Below are 16,889 nucleotides of genomic sequence, written 5' to 3'. Positions count from 1 at the left end.
TAAACTATATCGCATAAATTAAACCAACGAAATATAAATATATGGCTAGGCTAGCATAGTAGATATAGGGTGGGAGAGGGAAAAGAAAGGGGGAAAAAAGGATGGTTGTGGAAAGAGCTAGCCAGTTGTATTTGTTCAGTTCACATGGAGAAAAGAACAAAAAAAATTGAAAATTAAAAAATAAATTATTATTTAAAAAAAAAAAAAGCATCTATGCTTTTGACAATACGGCGTACGAACTACAAAAGATCGGCGATTAATCGGCTAGGTGCTAAAATGCGCCAGCTACTTGAGATGCTTATCCTACACTTTATTCTTGGAAGATAATTGATGATGTGGGCATCCCATTTAGTTGTGTAAAGTAGGCTGGCTCATCTCTCCAACCCCACTTCTCCCTAATAACCCTAATGTGTTTTAAATTATTAAAAAGGGAATAATATTATTTAAATAATAATAAATGAATGGTATGTTGAATAGTGTTAGATAAAACTAATCACTTTAATATTAAAAAGGCATGATTAGTTTGACCATCATTATATGATTTCTTGTGATTTTAAACAACTATTGTGTGCTTAATAAATACATATAGGTGAGTTTGCATTATATGTAAAATCCTTGAATGAGTCAATTGTAGTAGAAATTGTTATGAATTATTTATCAAAATAAAATAAAATTAAGCTAGTTGATGAATGTATGTAAATTATTATACTTTTTCATTAAAGATACATTTGAACATGAAGAAAGAAGTTGATAGCAACTAATCAATATGAGTTCTGGTTATGGTGTAGTGGTGAGACTGTTTCACCCTTAATCAAACATTTTGGGTTTGAGTTTCGGATATGGAGAAAATCTTGTTGGAAGTGTCACTTTTGTATGAGCCTTGCAGTGTGCGATCTAAATTTAGTCAGGAATCCAATATGAACTCCAAACATCAGATTGAAAAAAAAAAATTAACTCTCATATAAATAAAACATATAAAAGAGAGAGGAAATATGATGTAAGAAACTTATCTAAGCTAAAATATTTCCATTGGTCAATTACAAGGTGGAAGTGACAAGGAAATTAGAACAATCAACAAAAAGTATTCAATGTTGTGGTAGAGTGATTAATAATATAATTGTAAATTTTGGAGATTATTATTAAGAAAACTATTAATATAAATAAATAAAATCTCAAAATATTGATAAACTTAATATTTTCGAACATTAGGGTCGGCTATTTGTAAAAGCAAATAAACAATGGCTTTAGGCTCTCAAAAGTCAAAAGTTATTTATATTTTTTATAAAATTTAAATTAGAATTCAACTGCTTAATCTTTGAATGGTTCTTGAATCATATTAGTCATTAAGCTATTATTGATTATTTATGAAATTGTATGTGAAAAGAGAAATTGTACCAGTAGTAGACTTTACCTGTCATACACTCATACCCAATTAAGTAATTATTTTTAAAATATTTATATTTCTTGTAAAATAATATATTTTTTAAAACATATTATTTACCTTTGTTGGAAAAAAATTCAAAACTAAAATTAATAAAATTTCACATTATGAAAATGGTCCATGAAAATTTAAACAAATTGGCAAAATATGTCAATTAAAAAATTTGATAACAAAAAATATAACTACAACTAATTTAAGCTGTTTATAAAAGTTAAGTTTCAAATAAATTATATAAGGCCTCTTTTAGAAAGAAAAAATATTATTAAAATATTTAAGGTTTTTCTAAAAAAAAATGATTGGCTTTTAAGTCACCTAATATATTATTGAGTCGTACAGACTTCCAGAAGTGTTGTGCTAATAAACCGACGGTCGTAATTTCGAGACCTGCATGGATCAAACCTTAGCTGGTTTGCAAGCACCCGGGTTGTACCGGTCAGCTTTGAACAGTCGAGTGACGATTGATCGAGAGGACTTCCATCATGTAGTTGGGTACGAATAAGCCAGTTAAAGACGAGTAAGCCAGGCGTTAGGCTAGTGCCAGTGAGATACGTAAACGAGGACAGATCACATGGTTTTGTACTGGTCAGTTTTGAGTTGTCGAGTGACGATTGCTCCATCTTTTAAGAAAGGATGCGGAGGGCCTGTCTTTATAAAGATAGGAATAAGATTACATACATATTATTCTCTTCAGACTCTACTTGTACAATCATATTTAATATATAAGAGTTGTTATTTATGGAAAGAAAAGCCATTACTTTATATTTCTTCCTTAATTTTAATGATATTTTCAGTGAAACAGGAAGATAATGAAGCAAGTAAAGTCTATAAGTATTAGTCAAATCATGTTAATATGTTACCAAACAAAACTATATAAATGGAGCAATATCTTTTTCTTTCTTTATAAGGAAATGACAAAAGGTGATGGGATTAATATTTATGATGGAACATCCTAATATCATGACATATTTGGGTGGCAATTGGTGTAGTTTTTTTTTTTTTTCTATCTAATAATGTTCCAGAATTATGATTATATAAGATATAATATGGTCTGTTATATTACAAAGTTATAAGTAAGTTTAATTACAAAATGAATAAATTAAAAAATTATACATTTCGAACTAGAGTTATGATAAGAATGATAGAATCTTTCCACCTTTTTCAGATTCGAATTATATATATAAAAAAAAATTATTAAGAAGTATTTTCTCCTTAAATGAATTTTATACCACAAAGATTTTAATTTAAACGATAATTTAATAGATTAACAACTCCACGCAATAAGTCAAAAAAGTACTATGCACATTATTCCACTTAAATTAGAAAATTTGTTACCAACTTAAATTAGGGATTGCTAAGGACATAAGGGTTGTCATTAGGCAACAACCTCAAATAATTGAAAATACTTGGCCGGGTTTAAAATATCTCTCCACTTCACGTAGTAAGTGAAATGTTTAATTAATAAAACCAAAATAATTTTTACGGTAAATCAAATGAATTATGGTAGACATTACTAAAAAAATCACGTTATTCCATTTCCAACAGATATATTGAATCAGTGAAACTCCCATGAAAAAATTAGTAAGCTTTCCAATATTTCAATGAAAATGATCTATTTTCACCATGTGTTTTTTCAGTGAGTTGATTTGATGAAAATGAGAGGAAAGTTCATATTTTTTTACACAATTTCTCATTAATTCACGATAAAAAACTAACATATATTTCTAAGTAGTGAAAATTTCATATTTGAATTCATGATATTCAAATCCAGATCCATCTTTGAATATTAGTAGTATTATATTTCTTAAGTAAACATGTTGGTTATGTTAATATTTTCAACTTGCCAACTATAAATAGACCACCAACTAAAAGTTACTCCCTCAAGTTAGTTTAGAAGGTGCCAAATGAAGGATTAAATTACCAAAGCCATAATGCACACCATTAATATTTTTTTATGACCGTGATATTTGAATCAGATTTTGCGTTTCTCGACTAATTTCGCAGGATACATGTCACCTCCCACAAATAGCATATATCTGATAATTTTGTTCACCAAAGTTAATACAAACAGAAAGAATCACCAAATATTTTTTTTATCTTCACCCAAAACCATAATGCACACCATTAATTTCTTCATTAACTAGAGGATTTTTGTTGATAGTTGCTCACCTAAGACTTCTAGTATGGGTCCCATTTTGTAACAATGTGATTGGAAGATATACTTCATTGTTACTTTAGTATAAAGTGGTGAAGTAGTGCTAATACATTTGTTTATCCTTTAGGTTGCTTGCCAATCAATTATGATATATGGTACTCCTCTATGTTTCTCATTAATGGGCCATGTAGGGCTAATATTCCCTTTAGGCTCAAATTCATTTACAAGATGTTTGTTCTACTTAATTTGACCTACCATTATAGTTGCTCTTCCAAGAAAGATTGATACCTTAATTTTTATTATTTTTGAAAAAGAAGATATGGTTCTACTACACCTTTCAATCTACTTAATTTAGCACCCAAAATAATAATCTTCCTAATTACTTGTCCACTTTTCCTTTTTTAGTTGTCCCTAATTACTTGTCCATTTTGACAAATCAATAAAGACAAATTATTTTTACATATTATACCCTCAATTAATTACTTTGAAAAAGATAAAACTTTTTGAAAATCTTAAGTTTTTTATTCATCCACTTCATAATTAATAGGGGTAAAATGATAAACTTACTACGTCAGTCATAGTTTTCTTAATAGGTGTGTCAATTCAAAAGTTGACAAGTAATTAAGGACAGAGAGAATAGTAATTATTCTTCTACACTACTAACATATTTTACTCTATTGATATCTATAAGCTTTATAATTTATAACTATTGACTTTAATTTAATTTAATTTTTATCTATGCACTACTAAAAACCACTCTTTGTCTCTTTCTCACTGAAATTTTCTGTTAAAAAAATGTTTAGAGGTCATTTCTACAGATTTTTTAATTGAATCAGTGAGAATGTTTTTATACAGAAATATTAGAAAGTTTTCCATCATGTGTTTTCTTAGTGAACTGATTTGATGAGAAAGTAGAGGGAAAATCATATTCTATGACTCAGATTTTATTCTATTACTCGAATTTTTCACTAATTCAAGATGAGAAAAACTTTTGTTCCTAGTAATAATGTTAATTGACAGGGGAGGAAGAAGATCACCCAAACACCCTTTGCTGGAAAATCAAACTATATAGATGAGTTTAATTTTTTTTTATGTATATATTATAGATGATGAACCTTCTTGATGAAAGATTAATTTGTATCACCGGATACTTAGCTTGTTATCATGTGAAGTATGTGCTTTTTTTGTTTCTATTAATATTTTTCACTCTTTTAATTTGTGAGAATTATAAGTTTAGTGTATAAGAATTAGTAAACATTGTGTTTAATATGTTTAAAATTTTAATGATTTTTTTTGTGAAATTATTGGTTTTGGTTAAAGAGTACTAATCACTGATTAATTAGAGACCCTACCATATTAAGGATTTTTATTTATTTTTTGGTATAGATTCCAACCAATTATAAAGCCCACTAGTAGTAATAAGAAATGTTACTAAAGCTTGTATTCTTATCAACATGATTATTACTATTATTGTTATAATAAGTAGTATTAATTATTATACTAATGGATTATTCTACAAGTAATTAATCTTTGTTTCTTTTTAATTGGCATATGCTTTGTTGAATACCTTATCCAACTGCAGTTATAATTTCCAATCCAAAAGGAGTATTAATTAACAAGTCAAAATTAATCTAAGAAGTTTGGATGTAATTAATTTGTCAATAAGTAGTTGGATTAAACACAATTATATTCGTAACAATCATTCATGTATAGTAATTTGCTGACTCTAACACGTTATTCAGTTGCTTGATTGTTTCAATATTGTTTTACACGTCCCTTAAAAACAATAATTAATGGGAAAAGGGTTAAATATGCCCCTAAAATATACGAAAATGTCTAGATATATCCCCGTTCGAAGTTTGGTTCATCTGTGCCCTTGCCGTCCAACTTTTCGCGCATATATGCCCTTGTAGACGTTAGTTGCTTTGCTCTGAAAATAACCAATTCATTTTCCCTTTCTTTAAATAACAAATGGAATTGCCACATCCCTTTTTAATTACCACATGGCATTTTTTTATATTTAAAAAATGAATACACCTCTTTTAAATAGGATATCTGACCCAAGGTGGCCGAAGTTTGAATTCCTCTTGTTAGGGTTTTGTCCTGATTTTCTTACCATAATTTAAGATTTATTTTTCCTTAAAAAAAAGACAAAACATTACCATAAATGTTTTTACTTTTGCTGAAAGGAAAATATAACATTATTTCATATTTGGTTTATTCTTTCCTTAGTGGAAATGTTTGGAGATCTATAAATTGAAGATCCATATTCTCATAGCATAAAACAATAATATCCACAATGTAGTCGTTTAAGAGTTTTGTTTATGGAGAGATTTATTCTCTCTAAAGTTTCAATGTTTTTCTTTATATTAGTTTTGATATAATAATATTTTTATTTTTAGTATAAGTTTTTTATTATCTGATTTATCAACCATATTATTTGCAATTGTAAGCTTCCGCATGGCGCCCTAATCACCCTTCATAACCCAACAAGTGGTATCAGAGCACATGGTTCAATGATCCAATGGTTCAACAAGATTGAAGATAGGTTCGGATGGTTTCAAATCAATTTGTAATCAATTTGATGATAATGAAGATTCTTTTGTCAAGCTACATGTGGAGAAGAAGTTTCAACATATTTTCAACATTCCTGTTGCTGCAATTTTTAAGAATAAAAACAAAATATTTTTAATCCATATATTTTAAATTTTATTTTTAACCATGGCGAGCAACAATGATGAAGATTTTGTGAAGAACAAGATTATCATACAATGAAGAAAACAGATCAAGCTTTGTCAAGAAAATCCAGCCAAAAGGGGAGATTTGTTAGGGTTTTGCCTTGATTTTCTTACCATAATTTAAGATTTATTTCTCCTTAAAAAAAAAGACAAAACATTACCATAAATGTTTTTACTTTTGCTGAAAGGAAAATATAATATTCTTTCATATTTGATTTATTCTTTCCTTAGAGGAAATATTAGGAGATCTATAAATTGAAGATCCCCATTCTCATAGCATAAAACAATAATATCCACAATGTAGTCGTTTAAGAGTCTTGCTTATGGGAAGATTTATTCTCTTTAAAGTTTCGATGTTTTTCTTTATATTAGTTTTGATATAATAATATTTGATTTTTAGTATAAGTTTTTTATTATCTGATTTATCAACCATATTATTTGCAATTGTAAACTTCCGTATGACGCCCTAATCACCCTTCATAACCCAACACCTCCAACCAGATCTAAAATGAGATAACATTTGAAATCTGAAACGCAGTTGTTTGGGGTCGTTTGCTAGTTGTCTTGCTAGACCGATGAGGTGTGTGGGTTGGAGTTTTGTCGGCTACCTTGGGGGTAGTGTTTTGGAGCTCGTGGTGGTCGGAGCTATTTGGTAGTTGTTTGTTTGAGGTTGTGCGAATCAATGAGCTCATTGGAGCTCTATTGTTTGCTCATGGTTAGAGCTCGAAGCTCGCCTTTAATGGTGTTTTTCTTTTAGGAGAAAGTGATGGGTTTTGTTGGAGATGGTGTTTCTCCGACCAAAGAGATTTGGGTCAGATATGATTTGTCGGCTTATGTGAAACATCCACCAAAGAAATTTGGGTCGGATATCCTATTTAAAAGAGGTGTATTCATTTTTGAATATAAATAAATGATATGTGGTACACTACAAAAAAAAACAGCATTTAGCAACTGACGAAATCCGTCACTAATCTATGGTATTTCGTCGCTAAACTGGATTTGCGACGGATTTTTGGCTGTTAGTATTTCGCTCGTTAGTAATCTCTTAGCGACGAAAAATGAGTTCATTGCAACTTTAGTGACGGACTGGTCCGTCGTTATACTTATATAGTTCGTTGCTAATTTCATAATTACTTTCGTCATTTCAAATAAATTCATGACGAAATTTTCGTCACTAATCTGTCACAAAATATTTGTTGCTAAGTTCATCATTAATTTCGTCATTTCAAATAAAGTCGCGACGGAATTTCTGTCACTAATCCGTCACAAAATATTATGTTATTTAAGCCAACATATTTGCCACTAAAATGTTCCGTTGCCAATCCGTCGCCAATATTTTTTTTATAGCAACGACCAAATCGCCATTAAATTTGTAATAAAAATTTTCTTGTAAAATAATTTCATTTATTTATTTTAAATATACATTGCTGAAATAAATTAATAACAATTACTAAATACCTCTAAAATAACAAACATTCATATAAAATAATATTTAGAGGGTTCAAAATCTGTAGATAGCAAAATCCTAATCACATATTTTCACTGCAAAACATCAAAAGGAATTCATCAATTATTGTTATCACACAATTTGTACTTTTCAAAAACACAAACATCCAAAAATTAAAGCTAAAGGAGACTAATTAAGGGATACCCTCATCACTTGAAACTAAGGAATCAACCTCGTCCTCATTAGTAGTAGCAGGAGGAAGCACCATGGGTGTCACAAGTGATGGATTGTCAATGGGAGTAACCACTTGTTGTACCCGCTCCATAATAACCGGAAGAAAATGATTAGTAAGGGCAGTAATTATTTCCTTCACAAACACATCCATATTTATTGTCGATGTTGATTGAGAAACTGAAGGTGCTATAGATGATGAGGAACAAAGATTCTGCCCGTAGTAAGTTTTTGCTTCAGATCCAAGACCGAATATTCTTTTCTTCTTTTCTCCCCTGACAGCTTGATAGTATGCTTCACATTGATCAATATCAGATTGAGAGGTTATTTTTTTCCGTAATATTTCTTCATATTTTTCCTGTAATAAATTGAGATAAAGAGAAAACATTAAAGATTAGGAATAAAATTATAATGGAAGGAAAAGGCAGAAATGTTGTATGTCTAATTTAACCTTGGATAATAGTTCTTATATTGGGAATACCCAAAGCTGCCTAGGACATTTTCGTGAGGACATAACTCACTGTAACATCATTCTATATTTCTGCAAGCCATTCATTAGCTTTGTAACTGACTTGATGTATGAGGAAGACATACATCATTCTATATTAGCAAAAAAAAAGATGTGCAGACCATTCATCAGCATGAGGAAGACAACTGATTTGATGAATCATCATTCTATATTAGCATGCTAATTGGATTCATCATAAGTTTCTGGTTATTTTGGGCTACTCTATTGTGAAAACATCTTGGAGACATGTCTATATGAGGTATCTTAATAAAACGGGCAACAATATTTAGGTTGAATTGCTTAATACATTTGGTTGCTTAATACATTTGGCTTGAAATGATGAGCCTGCATTTAGACCAGCAGTGTATACATTAGACCAACAATGTATATCTATTGAAATGTTAAGCTTGCATTTAATTGTAATCCAGAATTCTCACACTGTGTCTTTTCTTTCACAATTCCTCTGCTAACAGTAAATGCAAAACTCAATCATCTTAAAACTCTTTGTACAACAAATTTCACAAGTCTCCCTCTTCCTTATCAGCCATTTAAAACCCCCAAATCACAATGAGTTGAATTTTGGAACTTTCTAAAAAGAGAGGGAATTTTAAAATTAATACTGTACAAGTATTTGGGGCATCTAAGTTTGGAGAATCAAACTTGAATTGAGAAAGAATCAACTGAGAAAATGTAATTTTCATGTGGATTTGTTTGGTTAAAGTCTAGTTTGTGTTTGTCTGACTCAACACACGCAACTGCAAATGGACAACTTTCAATTATTATTATTATATTATATGTTTTGTTGTTTTAGGATTTTAGTAGAAGAAACATGTGAAGGCTACCACAATAGTTGAACATGTTGCAATCCAGAATTCTCAAAACATTTCTTCTCTCATAACATATTTTTTATTAACATGCACATTTTGTAATCCTCTGTGATACTCAGTGAAACTACTGGACTGGGGGAAGAGGGCCATAGAACAGATGTTGAAATAACATCACTACGGGAAACTTTTACACCCGTAGTGAAGAGAACTAAAACAATCCTCATGAAAACCAAAACAAGACAAAGATAAGGAAAACATGTTATGAAGTTCATATTTAAAACTACAAATGATAGGCATTTACCAACAATATTCTAAACAAAGTGGAGACTTAAATTTGATTCAAACACAACGTTGAGCAGTGAAAGGAGAGCAAAGTCGGAGCATGAAGAGAGAAGCAGCCAAATATAATTGAATCGAACTTAACTTAGACGTAAACACTAAAATTTTGTCTTATCTCGACTTAAGGTAAGGATGATGAAAACAACAAACAGTCGCCTAGTTAGAATGGAAGGAACTTTAACAAAGAAAACAACACAAAAGATTATTTCAACAACTTGAAACAGATAGCTTTCCAACTCGTTTAAACTCAAATTCTTAGCTACAACAAAGTTGAAACAAAATAACTCGTAATGTAGGATAACAGGGCATGTACGACCATTTATGTTTTCCTATAGAAAATGATTTCGGCTTCACGACTGAATCATGACTTTCACAGCCAACTAAAACAGTGAAATAAGAGGACCTTACTAAGGAGAAATGAACTCGAGACTGAACCAAATCATCATGATTACAAGGAGACAAAAGTCAAGCAAACAACATAAATAGCAAACAAGTTACACCACTGATTTACAGTCCAACAATAAGTCGAAACACTCTAAGAAATTTCTAACATCTGAACGAATTACAAAGATCAAGAAGTAAACAGTCCACACATCAGTTGAGCAGCAAGATAACAACATCCAACCATGAAACTAAACTACTATTCATTTTCAACCAAGTTTTCCCTTCTAATAAAGAAATGACATGTATATATTCAGATAGGTTTCAATGTTTTGGACTTACATGGACAATTCGAGAGTGTTCGCTAATAAAAGATTTACCATCATGACCATGTGTATGAACGTGTAAATGTAACTTGCTTGGTGTTGGATCTCGACCCTTTTCAATAGCCTTTACAAAAGAAAAATTACTTTTTAGATACAAAAATATCTATTGCATAATGTGTATTTAGATACAAGTGTATATATAGACAACCTAAAGATGTTACTTATATAATTTGTGAAATATATACTTACAAGTTTCTTGCGGTGCTCTCCAATTGAGATGGAGCCACATGTGTGAGTCCTAGTAGCAACTTCACGGTCGCCACGACGATTCTTTGCATTTGTTTCTGACTTTTTCTTAGACTCATCACTTCCCCCAAAGTTGTGTCCATCTTTCCCAAACATGTTCAGGTACAAAACCTCGCCTAACTCTTCCCCCTTTTATTTTAGAAATAAAATTTCTGTATTTTATAGCCGCCTTGACCAACCAGTGTCTCTTCACTTCACTTTCACTAATAAAAACATCCCAATAGAATTTTTTCTAAAATAAATTTTGAAAGTAATATATCAATATCCTATTTATAAGTATGAATACACTTTCCAAACTTATTTACGATGAAAAGTAATACCTTAAATTCTCCAAAATAACCATCTTTTACATCGTTTGAAACACTTTTCCAATTGATTCCATTGGGATCAACATCATTTCTGAAAGACTTGGTTATGAAATTAGAGCATATTATAGAAGGTTCCAACCTGTGTAAATTTGAAGACATTATTTGGAGTTTTATTATAAATCAGACATTATATATGTGAGTGCTAACAAAAAAAATACTCAGATTATAGTAGGTTGCTGATTTTTCAGATCCATCAATTAGCATTGCTTAACATGGAACCTTAAATTATAATTTGTTTACTCGAACTTGTGGATTCAAAGATTACCAGTATTAACTACACTTAAGTATAAACAGGTTATGAGGATAAAAGCAAAAGAGTGGACTAACCCTGCAGAACTTATAAAAATAAAGGTTCGTGACTGGTTACTACTAGAATTAGCATCAATTGTGTTTGTATGAACTCTTGAGTTGCTTTGAGTAGATAGATCACCTTCAGCAATTGGATTACTACGACCTGTTGGGATGCTCTGAGTAGACAGACCCTGACCTATGGGACTGCTCTGATTTGGTGTAACTGGAGGTGTCTCAGAAATAGTTGGGGTGGTACTTTGAGCTGATGTTTCAACGGTTGTGGTACCACCTTGTTGAGGAAAAACTATAGTAGGCATCAGAATAGTTAGCATGCTTACATGAATAGCAGGACTACTCCTACCAAAGGACTTCCCACGACCTCTGCCTCGAGCCATACCTATAAAAAAATATAACAATGTAGTTGGCTTCCTGAAAAATATAACAATATAGTTGGCTTCCTGAAAAATGTATATGTCTAAACAAAGAAACTTTCAGTGATGTGGAACTACAAACACAATAGGCATGGGAGCTACTTATCCAATGTCAAAACAAGATACAGGCAGACCCACATAATATCATGTTGTATGAGAATGAAAGGAGACTACCAAATGACTATCACCAAACAGCTTGTTCGACCAAAAAAATAAATATTGCAAAACCAGAAACTAGAGTCAAACATTTATAACTAGTATAAAACAAATTAAGCTACCTCACTGAAGTGTGCTGAAATATAAAAAATACCTCTAAAAAGCTTGTAGATCAAGTGAAAAAATTTATGCATGCATATAAAAGAGTGAAATAGTTATTATTGAGTTTGGTTAGAAGATTTACACAAATAATGAGCTTCAGAAATCTATATCAGATTCTGAAAAAATTGAATACAATCAAAGAAAAGGATATTAGGGAACTGTAGAAGCCTTTTAAGAGACTGAAAAGTTGAATATCATCAGATCATGTGCTTCTGATAAGGCACCTAGACCTGATGGTTACATTCTGTCATCAAAGCTGGTATGTATAACACTAATGTAAAATGACCACAAAGCATAACATTTGTTTCAACTTTTCCTGTACCAAGGAAGAGAACACAAACTCTCTTTGGATTGCCATCAAAGACAACACACTTGGCACTAGAAACTCCATAACCAATGTAAAATGACCAATGATAATGAAAAGACAGTAGCTAAAAGAGGGGAAAAGGTGAATGTGGAGATTTCCTAGGCATACAAAGCATCACAAAACAACTCTCATTCAAATGGAACATTCAGTTACCTAATTTATAACACTAATTAATGCAACAGGTAGATTGAAATAAAGGTTAAAATAAGAAATAGAACACACATGGTTAAAATCCAAGAGTTACTGATTTTAATCACCGTAATTTAAAAAACAGAAACTAAATAAAATGAGAATATTTGGAGAAACTAAATACAAACAAAATACGGTGAAAATACAAAAACAGATTATCAAGCACTAGTCACTATCTATGTCTTCTTCAAACTCTTCCTCTTCCTGATCCTCTTCATCCTCTTCACCTCATCATCCTCCTTAGTTTTCTCGGTTTCATATTCTTCTGTTGATTCTATTTGGATTTCATGATGCTCTTGCAATAAACCCCCATCAATGGGTTCATCCATTTCCATTGTATCCCCATTTGGATCATTTAAGAAATATGTTTTCATCAATGAAAATAGTCATATCTATCTCGTGGACTTCAACTTCATCAACTTGGAATGGAACATTCAGTTCTGAAGTTGTCTCCACTCCCTCATCAGGTAATTCAATAACATTTCGAGGTTTGACCTTCAATACAGCTACCCCGTCATCTTTGTCCTTTTTCTTATTGGGATACGACACATAACACACTTGAGTTGCTTGTATTGCCAGAATAAAAGGTTCATATTTTTTATATCGACGACGTTGATTAATATCAACCAATTTGTATTGATTATGCCTTTTGACACCAACATCCATGTTGGATCAAACCATTCACATTTGATTAATACAGTTTGCTTTAAAGGCGCTTCAGGGTATTCCACTTGTATAATCTCTTTTATTCGTCTAAAATAATCACCAAAATTTGAATCCGAGATACAAACTCCACTATTCATTGTTGATCTTGCGCTACCATGACATTTTGTGTGAAATTTGTATCCATTAACAAAATAAACAAAATGACATGTAGCACTTATTAATGGTCCACGGGAAAGACTACTTAAGAATTTATTCTCTATGGGATTGCATTGGACCTATTTTAAAAAAATTGTAAGACTTAGTAAAATTTCCGAAGTCAAGTTAAGCACATTACCACATTAAACATAATAGTTTTGAAATCTTACAAATTCCTTGAACCATGTAGAGAAATTTGTTTCAAGGCTCTCATCTATTTGACCCTGAGATAAATTCGGAAATTCTTCTTGCAAACATTGCATAAACATACTTTAGCATAGTAAAATAAGTTTAATTTAATAGTCGTGAATAAAGATATGTTTATATCATTAAGAAAATACCACTAACTTTTGTTACCTCACAAATGGCTCAACCTCCTCACAATTTAGTAAGATATAAGTTTGGGCAGCCTTGGTTTCTTCAAGGGATAAATCCCTTTTTTTTGCTTCTCCCCATACTCAATCTGGACGGGAGAATATTGATAAATTTCCTTCAAGATCTTCCACAATACCACCATCATCATTACGTTCCACATTATGATTACATGTCATGACATGAGGTTCAAAATAATGAGAAAACAATTGTGTTGACTCTGTCAATCAAGTACGCTTCACAAATGGAACCCTCTACACTAGCTTTATTCCCAATCATCCTTTTAAGAGTTCCCAAATACCTAAATAGAGAAAATGGATGGAAATGGATGGACCATTACATTAGAAAAGGAAAATATGTCAAACTAGTCATAAGTGACATAAATTTTCACATTTACCTTTCAAAAGGATACATCCATTGATATTGCACTGGTCCAGCTACCCTTGCTTCATATGGAAGGTGCATATGAAGATGTCCCATTGAGTCAAAGAACCCAGGAAGAAATATATGTTCTAACTTGCATAAGATTTGTGGGATATCTCTCTCCAATCTCCATGTCATCCACTCGTAGAGTGGTGGAAGTAAGATCTTTAAAAAATAAGCTCAGTTCTGAAAGTGTCTGCCACACATTACTAGGAAGTAGTTCACGAAAAGCAATAGGCATTAGTCGTTGCATGAACACGTGACAATCGTGACTTTTCATGCCAAGTATTCTTTTCGCATTTGTGTCTGGACATCTACCCAAATTGGAAACATACCCATCTGGAAACTTTAATCCTTTCACCCAATTGAACAAGATAACTCGTGCTTCCTTGTCTATTGTATATATAGCTTTAGGATATTTTCCACTACTGTCTTTTGCCAATTGAGGTCGATCACAATATTCTATCATATTTTGACGTGATTGTGGATTGTCTTTGGTTTTGTCATCAAAATTAAGAACTGTGTTAAACACATTATCAAATACATTTTTCTCAATATGCATGACATCAAGATTATGTCGAATCATGTTAGAACTCCAATAAGGCAAATCCCCAAAGATGTTTTTCTTTTTCCATCCACAAGACTTACATAATCTTCGATTAACTTCATTTGCATCTAACTCTGTTACTTTCTTTATGCCCAAGTCACAAATTTGGTTCAATAATTATGCTCATGTTCTATAGGGTGGTGGTGATTTTTGGACAGTCTTGCCTTTACGAAAGTTTTTACGATCTCTCCTAAATGGGGATTTTGGTCGAGAAAACATCCTATGACAATCAAACCATGATGTTTTTCTACCATGTTTCAATCTAAAGGATTGTGTTTCCTCCATACAATAGGGACATGCTAAATTACCGCAGTACTCCATCCGGATAACATAGAATATGCTGGAAAGTCACTGATTGTCCACATTAAAGCTGCCCTTAGTTGAAAGTTCTGCTTTTTTGAGATGTCAAATGCTTCCACACCTGTCTCCCACAACAAAGTCAATTTTTTATCAGAGGCTGCAATAAACATCAATTTTATGTTTGGGATTGGTTGGCCCTGGAACAATAACTGTTAAGAACATATAAGCCTCTTTCATACACATCCTGGAGGTAAATTGTAAGGAGTGACAATCACTGGCCATGAAGAGTATTTACTCCCAGACTGACTAAATGGTTGGAAACCATCAGTACATAACCCCAATCTTACATTTCTTGGTTCCACAGCAAAAAAATGATGAGTTTCATTGAAGTGCTTCCAAGCCTCAGAGTCTGATGGATGACGCATTACACCATCCTCTTTTGTGATGCCATCTCATGTCAGCAAGTAGCAGGGGATGCATATAATCTTTGCAATCTAGGAATCAAAGGAAAATAATACATTTTCTTATAAGGGACCAATTTCCTTTTACGAGAGCCGACACGACGCTTGTATCTCTCATGGCCACAAATGTACAACATGTAAGGTGTTCATCATCACCCCAATATAACATACATCCTGATTCACAACAATCAATTTTTTCAACTGGCAAACCCAAGCTAGCACTAGCTTCTTGGTCTGATAATAACTATCAAGAACCATGTTATCTTCAGGTAAAGCCTCTTTCAACAATTGCATCATTTGATTATAACCTCTCTGTGACATATTGTTCTCCATTTTAATATTTAACATCCGAGAGACAAGCGCAAGTTGAGAGAGAGAAGAACCGGGATACAATTTTTGAGCAGCTGCTTGTAGCAAATCATATAATTTTTAGAGTCGGGATTAGGATCTTCCTCCATCAAAGGTTCACAAGGATGAGTTGGCTGAGGTTCAATATTGCTAGAAGATTGCCAACTTGAACCTTGGGAAAAGTTGGGACACGAAACATCTAAAACCATTTGTCGGTATGGATTATCATATGTTAATTCAGGTTGAGCACTACCATGCAAATCTTGACCTGAAGAAATCTCATTGATCACATCTTTTTCCCCTTGATGCTTCCAAACAAAATAGTTATCAACAAATCCAGTCTTATAAAGGTGATGTTTAACGATTTCAACATCCATGAATCTAAAGTTGTGACATTTTTTACATGGACATCTAACTTTGTCACCACTCAAGCGATCTGTTGTGTACATGCAAATTGGATAAACTTATCCACACCGGTTATGAAACTAGAGTTTATAGCCCCACGACCATCCAACCTCTCATACATCCAACCACGCTCTAGATTATTCATGTTCCTGTCAATTCTTAAACAAACAAAACTTTTACTAAAAAAGCACTAGTTGATTGACCAAAAGGTACTCTAATTCATATTCATTAAATTTAGTCAAAATATAGAGATCGAACTAACAAAAACAGTTTCTCGAATTAGAATGAAATAGATTCATTCAGTAACTTTCACAACAATGGAATTTGATCCTGTGCCTGTGAATTAAAGAAATGAGGAGCTGAAACTAAATTTCTCACTAGGAAAGCTGAAAAAAAGCTTACCTAAAAAAAAAATTCCTTACTGAAGAATTCTAATTCCAGTCAAACTTACA

The 16,889-nt window shown here is 31.9% G+C and overlaps 1 pseudogene; it reads right to left on the bottom strand.

The window, feature by feature from the left end:
* Window positions 1-7,971: 7,971 nt before the first annotated feature.
* LOC125839708 (uncharacterized) lies at window positions 7,972-12,995 on the bottom strand (annotated as a pseudogene).
* Between the last annotated feature and the right edge of the window lie 3,894 nt (window positions 12,996-16,889).

The sequence above is a fragment of the Solanum verrucosum genome, unplaced genomic scaffold (genome assembly GCF_900185275.1).
Source record: "Solanum verrucosum unplaced genomic scaffold, falcon-dt-bn FXZP01000175.1, whole genome shotgun sequence".
NCBI classification, from domain to species: domain Eukaryota; kingdom Viridiplantae; phylum Streptophyta; class Magnoliopsida; order Solanales; family Solanaceae; genus Solanum; species Solanum verrucosum.
This window is presented reverse-complemented; position numbering and strand designations above follow the sequence as displayed.